We start from the raw sequence: 12432 nt of genomic DNA on the forward strand, positions 1-12432 counted from the left end.
TGTCGACTCATATGAGTACGTTTATTTATCAAGTGCAGTTTAAGCGGTTAAAAAGGGTGTAAAAGTCAAAATGGTCTAGGGGGATATAAAAGGGTCTTAAAAAGGTCTAAAATGATTGATAGGGTTATGAAAGGTCTAAGGGGAGCCTTTCGACCTTTTGAGACACTTTAGACCCCTTAGACTCCTGAAGACCTTCCACACTTTAGACTGCTTAGGCCCCTTAACCCTTAGACCTTTTGACCCTTTCAACCTGTAACTACTGTTGGAACATCCAGACCATTTGGATTCCTTTAGACGTTTTATTTGTATATTTCATGGTTTATTTCAAACATTCAATGCTTGAATCTAAATTACTTACATTTTTCCAAGCAGTGGCTCAAGATAAAAAGAACCAACCATTTTACAAAGATTTGGGCAGAACTCAATTGATTTCTTTCAAAATCCTAACAAAATAAGGAATTGCATGTTTCTTGTACCTGCTTGTTCTACAGAAAATCTGGGAGATTTTGATTGCATTTCTCAGAGCATAACATGTCTGGTGGTGGTCGTATGGCAGCTTAACTGCCGGGGTAGCTATCATTTATTGAAGCGCGACTGTGTCGCTGATGCAGTGCCCCTCTATCAGTACACACACTGGAACTGGTACTCATTTCGCCGACCTCGGAAGGATAACAGGCTGAGTCAACCCCCTGGTGAATTAATTCAGCAGCCGACGGGGCTGGAACTCAGGACCCTAGGATCACAAGCCGCCACCCTAACCACTGGGCCAACACCAGCCTAGCATGACATGTCTCATCATACCTTCTATAGTTGGACAACCACTTTCTGAACTTTAGTTTGTTTTACTATTTGTTTCACAAATGTCTGGCAAATTTCCAGTCTGCGTTGCTTCAGAGTTTGTACCCTGCACACATGCTGGGCCTGGTCATAATGCTGATAAGATAGACCCAATATTATTATTAGGGCTCTTTTCTGAATTCTCTTCAACTTGTTTATTTGAGATTCAGTGAAGCGAGCATTCCAGACTGGTACAGCATACACTTGGAGAGATCTCACATATCATTTACATATGATCATCAAATCTTCACAAAAGAAATTGAATTTTTCAAGCAGTTTCAACAAGCACAGGTTTTTCATAAAACGAACTTGCATGTGGGAACATTTTTCTCCATTCAGTTTCATCTCATTATCATTTGACCATTTTTGAAAGTCATTGAGGACATCTTGCATCGATGTTACTGGTTGTCTGCTACATGAGTTTTCAACTATTGTCAAATAATCTTCATACTTAAGAACCAAAATCGGTCTGCCACCTGTTCCACTTGAGCCATTACATCATTGATCTGAGCCAGAAAGCAATGGAGGCCATAACTTCGTACCTTGAGGTCCACCACCCATAAGGATCTTACCGTCTGACAAAGTACCCTAGTATCGTACACTCTGACTTATTTGTTTCAAGAAACTACAGATCCAAGGAATTAAAGCTGGTCTGACATTTATATCTATGAATTTATTCACGACTACATTATGATCAATCAAATTGAAAGCTTTAAAGAAATCACTCTCCACCACTGAGCTGTGACTTGATGGTTTGTCAGAATGCTTGTACAAATTATTCACAAGTTTAATGAGGTAGTGACATGTTGAGTTGCCAACTTGTTACCATACTGATTTCTGTCAATTTTATCCCAAACATCACAACCATTTTGCTACAAAATTCTCTGCTACTTTTGAAAAGTGGTCAGTTAAGGACACTGGTCTCAATTTGTTCCATTATGGTTGAGTTTATTTAGGAATCGGAACGACAATTGTTCTCTTCCACTGAGTGGGTACAGTTCCTTCAGTGAAGGAAGCATCGAGAATATCGGTTATTGGATCTGAAAATACACATGCAAATTCCTTAATTATACAAGCAGGAATCCTATATGGGCCTAAAGCTTTGATCTGATTGATAGGCTGCAGGACTTCGTACATTTCATGTTCCGCTACTTGTGGGCAAGGCTGGGGTGCAGGAAGGTACACCGGTAGGGCACCCACACGTAAAGGTGTAATTCCACGTGCAATTCCAGAAAAAATAATCGTTGATGCTCTTGGCAACGGCTAGCATATCCTCAGGGGCAATGGAAGGAGGAGGCTTCATGGTGGGTTGGGTGTTTCCCCTGTTGGTCATCACGTTAATTTGATGATACCATTTCACTGGATTACTCCTTTAAAACTTTTGCACTTTTCCATGACAGAAATTCCTTTTGGCTTTGCCAATCATTCTCGATATTTTGTTTCTTACATCTTAATGCATGTAGACATCCGTGACTTATCTTTAATGTGGCATTTGACTAGCCTGGTGGGAAAGCGTTTCCGATTCCGAGTGCAACGTTTCATAGAAGATGTCACACTTTGCTTGAACGCTAACTTTCTCCTTTACTTCAGACCAATTATGGTGAGTTATCTATTGGGAAAAGTATCATGGTGCTGAGTCCTTCATTGGTCTGACTTTATGAGTAACCATGGAGTTTGGCTGTGACACCTGCATTGGTCTGCATTCAGCTGTGTTGTGACCTCTCTTTCCAAGAGGTGGTAGGATCTCCCTTGAAGAAAGTGTGAATATTTGTGATAATTTTATTAAATATTGCTTCTTTTTTTGTTGGCTGCGAATGTAATCAGTGGATATTTGGTCCAGTCTGCTGAATGTGATTTACTTGCAAGTCAGCATGTTGGTCATCCGGAGGTGAATAGACTGCAGAACCCCTTTAGATCATTTAGACCATTGGCTTTTAACTTGGTAATTTCCAAGTTTCCAAGTAAGTAATTTCCAGAGGGGGCGCGAGCCTGGAGAAAAAAGGAGGAATTTCTCTAATTATTTTTGGAATTCTCTTAAGTGTTTGCATAATATCGTGATGAACATAAAAAATAAAAAAAATATCACCTTTAATAATGTTTGTTTTCCATTCGCTCCTAGACCGACCATTTTCTATATTAAAATTAATTTTATAATTTATATTTTATTTTAAATTTAATATTAATTTTTTTTCACAGATTTGCAGTACCCATTTCAAACTAAATCATTTGCAATGAGTGCAAAAAAGCGGAAGTATCTTGATGAATATATTCGATTTGGATTTGTGTCCCTCCAAAAGGGTGACACAGGGGTACCCCAGTCCGTAATATGCAACAAGACTCTGAACAATGATGGCATGTGGCCCACATGCTTGGAACGCCACTTGAAGACAATGCATCCTGCTCTAGCTGCCAAACCCAAGGCATTCTTTCAAACAAAAAGGCAGTCCTTGAAGCAACCTAAGATGGACAGCAGTGGAGCATTTCGGCAACAGACTTCAAAGGTTGTTGAGGCTTCCTATGAGATCGCCACGTTGATTACAAAGAGCAAAAAGAGCCATAACATCGAAGAGACTCTCATTAAACCAAATGTACTGCGTGCAGCAGAGCTCATTCTAGGGAAGGATAGTGCAACAAGCTTTCCCAAATCTCTCTATCAAACGATACCGTCAAGGGAAGTATCGATGAAATGTCTCAAGACATCAAAGATCAAGTTCTCGACCAAGTAAGAGCTTCTCCTGTATTTGCCATCCAGTTGGACGAAAAGACTGATGTTGCTCAGTGTTCTCAGCTGCTGATGTATGCTCGTTTTGTGTCAAGCAATAGTGTAAAAGAGGAAATGCTCTTCTGCCATCCCATGAAACGTTATACAACAGCAACAGAAAATTTTTAAGTGGTATCAAACTTCGTCCAGGAAAATCAACTGTCGTGGGACTCCTTGGTAGGGATATGAACCGATGGAGCTCCGGCCATGCTTGGTTTGCAATCTGGTCTCATAACAAGAGTGAAATAAAAAAGTCTATCGGCTATAGGTACACACTGCATCCTTCATCGTGAAGCCTTGGCATCCAGAACTCTACCTGCTGAAATGAGGGATGTCATGCACCTGGCTATCAAGGTAGTCAACTTCATCAAAGCTGGAGCCTTAAACTGTCATCTCTTCAAACAGCAGTGTGTGGATATGGATTCTGAACATCAAGCCTTGCTTTTCCACACAAACGTGCGATGACTTTCGAAGGGAAACATGCTTGGACGGCTTTATGAACTACGACAAGAAGTGGCAACATTTATGGATTCGCCGCAGAAAGCAGATCTCCATGACAAATACCAGTCTGAAGAATTTTTGCTATCTCTGGCTTACCGGGTGGACGTCTTTGAAGCGCTGAATGGCATCAACCTCAAACTCCAAGGGAAAAACATCAACATCATCATGCACCATGACATCATTCGAGGCTTCATGGCCAAACTCGACCTCTGGAAATGTCGAATTCAGGATGGAAATACAGGCAGTTTTGATAACTTGGATTCTGCTCTCATTCACAGTTACCTTGATTCTGAGTTAAAGAAAAATAATTACTCATCTGACTGAATTGAAAGCAGAATTCATTAGATACTTTCCGGATAGAGATGAGAAGCGAGAAGCCTAGAAATTCATTGGGAATCCATTTCAATGTGAAGTGGCTGATATTTCAGCTGAAGTGCAAGAGGAGTTTCTTGAGTGAAAGTTCAACTCCTTGGCTGAAGAAGACTTCAAAAAACTGGATCTGGAGACGTTCTGGGTCACGTACCTTCCTGTTTACCCTTTGATCTCACATCAAGCTCTTTGGATTCTGACAATGTTTGGATCATCGTATCTTTGTGAAGCTGCATTTTCCACGTTCGTTGCTGTCAAGACCAAGTACAGAAACAAGCTGAACGTTGGAGGGGACTTGCGTTATGCTCTCTCTGGCATTCAACTACGCATTCAAGATCTGGTAGCTAAGAAGCAATGTCAAGTATCCCATTAAATGTCATCTTATTAAATATGCCATGGATATGAATGTTGCTTATACAGAATTCCTTGTTCAATAAAAAGACTAAAAACATGCATTTTTCAGTTGTTCCTTTGAATTCAGAAGGGATTTTTTAATCATTTGGTTGAAGATGTGGTGGGGGGGGGGCGTGGAGGCAAGGACCAACTAATAGAGGGGGCATGGTGGTAAAAAGTTTAAGAACCACTGATTGGGTGGGGAACATGGGGTATACAAGATGGACATACAGGGACTTTCAGGAAGGAAATCAGTGAATTTATTTAAAGGAGGTGGGTTTGGGGTGGATTAACGGTGTAGAAAAGATCGAGGATTTAGATGGGGGATGATAAGAGGTGGTGGTGAACAGCCATTTTGAAGGCCTGGAGGGAAGAATGGGATAGAACAGAGTGTGGGAGTTTATTCCAAAGGCGGGGAAAAAGAGGAATGAAAGAGTGAAGGTGAGCAGTGATTCGTGATTTTGGTAGTTTTACCAGAAGGGGGTTGTTGGCGGACCTTGAGCGCCCTGCGGAAATATGGTGGGGACAAATCACAGACAGAGTAGGGGGGCGTGACCGGAGAGGAGACGGAAGAAGACAGAAAGACCACTGACCTGCATGCGGTGAGAGAGTGAGAGGCCCAAAGACTCAGCCTCATTGTGGGAGATACCAATAATCCGAAATGCCATGGTTTCCACAGCATGAAGCCAAGAAAGGTGAGAGGTAGGAGCACCAGCCCAGAGGGGAGAGCAGTACTACATCAGGCTGCGGATGAAAGCTTTGTATGTGTTCAGGAGCTCAGGTGGGCTGAGGAAGGACTTTGCATGATGGAGGATTCCCAGTCGGCGACTGGCTTTGGAGGCCAGGTTGGAAATGTGGCTTTTCCAGAAAAGATCCTGGCAGACAGTGAGACCCAGGAGCTTGAAAGAAAGGACTTCGTCGAGAAGGATTGTTGAGAAAGTAGATGGGGGGGTGGAGGGGGTTCCAACTGGTCCTTTTGGAGAGACAAAGTGAGAGTGTTAGATTTGTCTGGATTGAAAGACATGTTCCACGTGTTGGACCAGTTTGTGATTTTACCCAGATCTGCGGAGAGCGAAGAAGCTGCTGCTTGCCCGTCTGAGGGATGACAGATGGTATGGCAGAAGGTGTAGTCATCAGCAATGAGATAAAGATGATTTTCTGGAGAGTCGTTGAGATCATCGATGAAAACCAGTCAAATAACAGGGCCCAGAACACTGCCTTGATGAACTCCAGCCTGGACAGAAAGAGGGGATGAGAGATCGTCATTTTGGGCCACACGTTGGCTGCGACAGGGGAGGAAGTCTGTGAGCCATGAGTGGAGATGGCCTTGAATACCATAGGAAGCGAGGTTGGTGAGCAGGGCAGGGTGCCAGACCATGTCAAAAGCACACGATACATACATCTAGAAACATGGTTCTGTTTTCATGTCTGACATTGAGGACCTCCATCCATAGTTTGGAGAGCCGAATCATGACATCTACAAAAGAGTGACCTGGTCTGATACCAAATTGCTGATCGTAAATCAAGCCATCAACTGTTGAACGATTCAACCATATTTGCATGTGTACGACACAGATGGCATCCAAGACACAACAAACTGGGCTATTGCTACAACAAGAGATAACAAGTTGAATTTGATTCAAACGTCACTTAACTATATTCAATTAACAATACAATAGCATTTGTGTGTGTTGTATTTAATATCGTATTCTGTAATATTAAATAGCTCGCTATCATATGAAGCCTGTGGCAGATGGTTGCATTATAGTCTTTGGGCACGGCTGTGCTGCTGATGCAGTGCCTTCTTTGACCAGTGCACTGGTGCTCATTTCGCCAACCTCAGAAGGATGGCAGGATGAGCAACCCAACCTGGTGTTAATTCAATTGCCGACAGGGGCTCAAATTCAAGACCCTAAGATCTTAAGCCAGCCACCTTAACTGTTAAGCCGACACCAGGCTTATCATGTCATAATATGGTAAGTAGTCACAACCACCAGCAAAACCCAACTCCAGCTAATTAAAGGCCCTTCATGAATTCAAACGTGTTCCTCCTTTTCATCCATTTATACCGTTTCTACACAATTTTCCTCCTTGCTTTTTATGTTTTTAATAAACCTCATTTTTAAAATACCTGCAGTAATAGGTAATGTGAACTTGTGCTTATTTTACCTTGGTATTATAAGCTGTTAACATTTTTCAATTTTAGATATGAGACATTTTGAATTATATCGTTGGATTAAGCTGCAAGCGATAGAAATTGAGGAATGGGTCACAATTGATTCATGATTTCAATATTTCTGATGGTGACAGGGCCTTGTCGTCATTGTTGACAACACATATCCTAATATTTCTCAGTTACTCAAGTTTTGAAATAAAAATTTAAGAGAACGATATTCTTCTCGAATCACAAAATATATAACACATACTTGCAATCTGAAATCTTCAGCCACTCCTATGAATTAATCTCGATTGAATAAACCTGTGATAATAATTGTTTGGACAGAAAAAAGATGGTTTGTGGCATATGGCTGCTAACAGTTCCCAGCAGGAATTGTGATAACTTACCATACCCAACATGGTGATTCTTCCATCTGTTATCGTGCAGAAAAAATATACAGGTGAAAACCTATGCCAGTGCTTTGTGTCTCAGTTTAATGGAAACTGTCAGCGATTATTGAAGTGGATTGCTGAATTGCGTGTCTCAGACTGCTGCCACATGGCTTTCAAGTATACATGTATGTGTATGTAGGATGATGATATGTACCATAATCTTTACACAGCGTTGGTGCTGCCGAAGCGGTTTCTTGGCAAATGCTATGCTGAGTGGATTTGCCATTGCCTTTCCAGCAGTCAGTCTAGGCAGGAATTTGGAATTTGGCCAGGTTGACGACGATAGCTCATCGACTCGGTGGGAGATCGTGAAGGACACCGTGGGATCTTTAAAGTCCACCAACTAATGCTGTTAGATGGGACACCCTGTTTAACAGCCATCCTAGGAACAGCACACAAATTCATGCTTCGCCCTGCCTGCAAAACATGAAGGTGAGAATTTATAACTGGGCATAGATTCAAATCCATGCAAAAAACAGCTCAGTGGCAATTGTGCATACCTTTAGGGGCTAAGCTATCCTGCTATTTCCATGAAATAGACTGATCAGGTGAATCCAGGTGAAAGCTATGATCCCTTGTTGATTGCATCTGTTAAATTCACTTCAATCAGTGTAGATGGAGGGGAGGAGAGAGGTTAAAGAAGGATTTTAAAGCCTTGAGATGATTGAGACATAGATTGTGTCTGTGTGTCAGAGGGTGAATGGGCAAGACAAAAGATTTAACTGCTTTTGAACAGGGCATGGTAATAGGTGCCAGGCACAACGGTTTGAGTGTGCCAATAACTACAATGCTGCTGGGTTTTTCATGCTGAACAGTTTCCTATGTGTATCAAGAATGGTCCACCACGTCATGGTCATCCAGCCAATAGCAGGCCATTGGTCTTCAATGCCTCCTTTATGAAAGAGGCCAAAGGAGGCTGTCATGAATTGTGCAGAGCAAAAGACAGGCTACAGTTAGTCAACTGACAATCCAGGACAACATTGGTACCAAAAGACCCAGAAAAGAATGTAAAACTTGTTGCACCTTGACACAAATGGGGTATCACAGCCGAAGACTGCACAGAGTTCCAATTATTTTGGCACAAAACAAGAATGTGCGGTTGCAGTGGGCTAAGGAATGAAAACACTGGAAACTGTCAGGTTGGAAAAACATTGCCTGGTCTGATGAATCCTGGTTCCTGCTGTATCATCCTGGACATGCATTTAGGGAAATAACTGTCTGAGGACCTATATGTTTGTATGCATTCATTGGATCGGATTCTGAAATCCGTAACAATATATATATATATATATATATATATATATATATATATATATATATATATATATATATATATATATATATATATATATATATATATATATATCGCAAGAGTTAAAAACAATTTTGGATGGTAATAAGGGGTTTAGGTTTGTGGACTTCGAGAAAATATAGGTCAATGACAGCCAAAAACTAGAAGGACACTCCGGAGAGCGCATACCTCCACCCCGCAATACCAGATCCATGAGAACATATCAGGCCTACTACATTCTTGAAATATCATGCAATGTATTGTTTTTGGCACAATCTTTCAATGGAAATGAATCACTTAAAAATACTTCAATAATTCTCGAATCCAGATCCGGATTCGGATCTTCACTAATAACGAAGAAGTTCCTCCTTGTCACACACCCAACATGTCCACCAAGTTTTGTCCGAATCCATCCACAACTTTTTTAGATATCGTGCCATATATCATTTTTGGCCCTCTCTCTCAATGGTGAGGAATCACATAAAAATTCTAGTAGCCTAATCCACATCAGTATCTTCACCAAAATCTAATCAGTTTGTCTGTGTCACACACTCATCCTGCCCAATAAATTTCATTCGGATCCATCCATAACTTTTTGAGATATCCTGCACAAAGTCAGACAAACATACAAACAAGAAGAAGACGTCGTGCAAAGCATGATACTTGCACAATCCGTAAAACAAATTTGACCAAAAAAATAATTTGTAGTTGAATTCAATGACCAATTATGCAAATCCTCTTCAAATTTCAAGTCAATTGGAGGAAAATTGTCAATTTTAGAAATCCGGTCTATGTTGACGTTTTGGCCTATGTGGACCTCAAAAATAATTGGTGGTTGAATTCAGTGACCTGAAATATATATCGACTTCAAATTTCAAGTCAATCGGATGAAAATTGAGGATTAAAAAAAACTCACCTAAGTTGTTGACCTTTGGCCTATGTTGACTTTTTGGTCTATGTTGACCTCACAAACAATAGGCTTCTTCCTGATGACAAACTCGACCATGTGGTAAAGTTTCGTGAAGATCGGTTTGAAATTGTGACTTGTAGGCGACAAACAGGCAGACAGACAAGCAGACAGAATAACAAAATCAACACACCAATACACTTGAAAAATCTTGGATTTTGCAAGTAACAAGAAGAAGACGTCGTGCAGAGCTCGATACTTACAAAATCCATAAAACAAATTTGACCTCAAAAATAATTAGTGGATGAGTTCAATGACCAAATAAGCAAATCCTATTTAAATTTCAAGTCAATTGGATGAAAATTGACAATTTTAGAAATTCGGCCCATGTTATCCTTTTGGCCAATGTTGACCTCGAAAATAATTGGTGGTTGAATTCATTAACCTGATCTGCAAATCCTTTTCAAATTTCAAGTCAATGAGATGAAAATTGAGGATTTTAGAAATACCACCTTAGTTGTTGACCTTGGGACTATGTTGTCCTTTTGGCCAATGTTGACCTAAAAAATAATTGGCTGAATTCAGTGACCTGAAATGTAAATCCTCTTCAAATTTCAAGTCAATTGGAGAAATTTGAGGATTTTAGAGATTGGCTCAAATTGACCCATGTAAGTAGACCTCTTTGTTCGACTGAATTTTAAGAAATTTCAATGAGGGACTGCCGCAGGCTTATTGACACTAAACTCTGAAAACTTCAGGTCGATTGGTTGAACGATTTGGGCTGGAGGCGAGTTGACAGACAAACAAAAAAACAAACAAACAAACAAACAAATCATTCAGAGAGCGACACTTGGCAAAATAGCACAAAGTAGAACAGCACTCAGTGGAGCGAATACCTCTGCCAGGTGAAACAGTTCACGTTTTGTCCTCCCCTGATGGGCTGGATCCAAACCAAAATCAAATCTGCTGGTTCTTGTCACCTATCCAAATCATCTACCTTTTTTTGTCACAACTCGCTTTTTGAGATATAGTGAAAATATAAATATGTATATATATATATATATATATATATATATATATATATATATATATATATATATATTTTTTTTTTTTGAGAAAAACCATGTTCTCACCAAATTTAGTGTCCCACCCACCATGTCACGTGACCTTTTTCAGGCTCCCAGGGATTGGTTGGCGAGTTGGCACGTGGTGGGCGGGCCGTGTCAGAGCTGCAAGCGCCATTGTTGGGGGGCAGGCGTGGCTCTAAGTTCGCGAGTGGAAAATATATCGCGCGCTCCGAATCACATGTTTTAATGCGATCTTTCAAGTGCTTTTGAAGACTCTCGACAGCACAGTCATGCTGATCGTCGATAGCTCCATCTAAAGGATTGAGTTAAATCCGGAAGAGTGTGATCGTTATTCCCGGATATTTTTGGAGGGAGCTGTGAGTTGTCGACCTGTTTTTGGAACTTTATTGTTGTCAAGAGTTCTGGCAGTTTTTGTGCTGTGTATTCAATTCTGTTACCAGCTCTTTTTGGAGATCGAGCCAATAAAAGACCGTGCCTACCCCTAGAGGCCAATCTGAAACAGTGGAAAGTGTTGTGTTGTTCTTTTTGTCCACACATGGACTGCTTGAAGCTCGGACATTAACGTCAGTATTCCGTGCTGGAAGATATTAAACCGGCGGGATCGCGACAAATGGGGGCTCGTCCGGGATTCATTCAAGTAAGAGACATTCGAACCGAGACAGAAATTCCACGTTGGGCAGCTATCTTCCTTCATCTGATCATCGTTCCCTAAAGGCCCAGTCACACCTTGACGTTTTAGCCAGCAATGGCAACGTATAAAAATGTATGTAAAACGCTGGCTTACGCTGAACTTTTGATGGTTTTTTTTAAAGATTCGGACGTATTCATAACGAGTTGGTCGTGTGCATAACATATTAGTGATGGACACAGAACATTCTGTTGTCTTGTAGATAACTTATACCAACGAATGCTTAGCCTGTTGTCGGCGTTCACAACCTATGCCCAACGATAGTCTAACTTATGCATAGTGCGCTGCACGTATCGCCGACGATCACGTGGCGTAGCCTATTAAAAGGCTGCCGCACAACGATTCAAATCATAACCGCCGGAGAAATGGAAGTGTCAACATAGCAGTCACACCTTGGCGATCTTGCCAGCGTATACCGACCTCTGAAAAATGCGTCTAAAACGCTGGCGCACGTCGAATACTGTATGGGTAAGTTTGGTATACGTGAATAGAACGCTAAAGTACGCTATCATACGCTGTAGTAAGTGGAGTACGTCTTGTAATTTTAAACGTGTTAGAAATTTCACGACGTACTTGCCGTATGCCTCACACGTTCCGCATGCGATGGGAATAAGTTATACGCACGATATGGGATCGTTGGCACACGTCGACAAAAGTTACTTGTAAGTTACTCGTAAGTCGAAACACATCGAGGTAATGGTTAGCGTCAATGTTCCGGACTCCCTGGTTGTTTGTTTTTTCTTCTTCGGTATGACGGTGATGTTGACACTTCGATTTCTCGTGCGGTTATAATATAATATAATTAATAGGCTGCCACTCAACGATTTAAATCATAACCGCACTAGGAATCGAAGCGTCTACATCACCGTAATACCGAAGAAAAAAGAAAAAAAAAACCAGGGAGTCTGGAACACTGACGCTAACCATTGCCTTGACATGTTTTGACTTATTAGTAACTTACAAGTAACGTGTGTGGATGTGTGTCAA

The 12432-nt window shown here is 41.1% G+C and overlaps 1 long non-coding RNA gene across 3 annotated transcripts in view; it reads right to left on the reverse strand.

The window, feature by feature from the left end:
- Window positions 1-12432, reverse strand: part of LOC147008634 (uncharacterized) — a 74633-nt gene that overhangs the window by 57279 nt on the left and 4922 nt on the right. Inside the window, exon 1 of one of the 3 annotated variants that reach the window (XR_015053211.1) lies at window positions 9679-10593. The exons of the other annotated variants lie outside the window; for them this stretch is intronic. This is a non-coding gene — a long non-coding RNA (uncharacterized LOC147008634). Of the gene's footprint in view, window positions 1-9678; window positions 10594-12432 lie in introns of those variants that run through there. 3 annotated transcript variants of the gene reach the window in all.

Source organism: Eptatretus burgeri, chromosome 18 (assembly GCF_056783735.1).
Source record: "Eptatretus burgeri isolate ZD-2024b chromosome 18, Ebu_testis_v1, whole genome shotgun sequence".
In the NCBI taxonomy this organism is placed as follows: domain Eukaryota; kingdom Metazoa; phylum Chordata; class Myxini; order Myxiniformes; family Myxinidae; genus Eptatretus; species Eptatretus burgeri.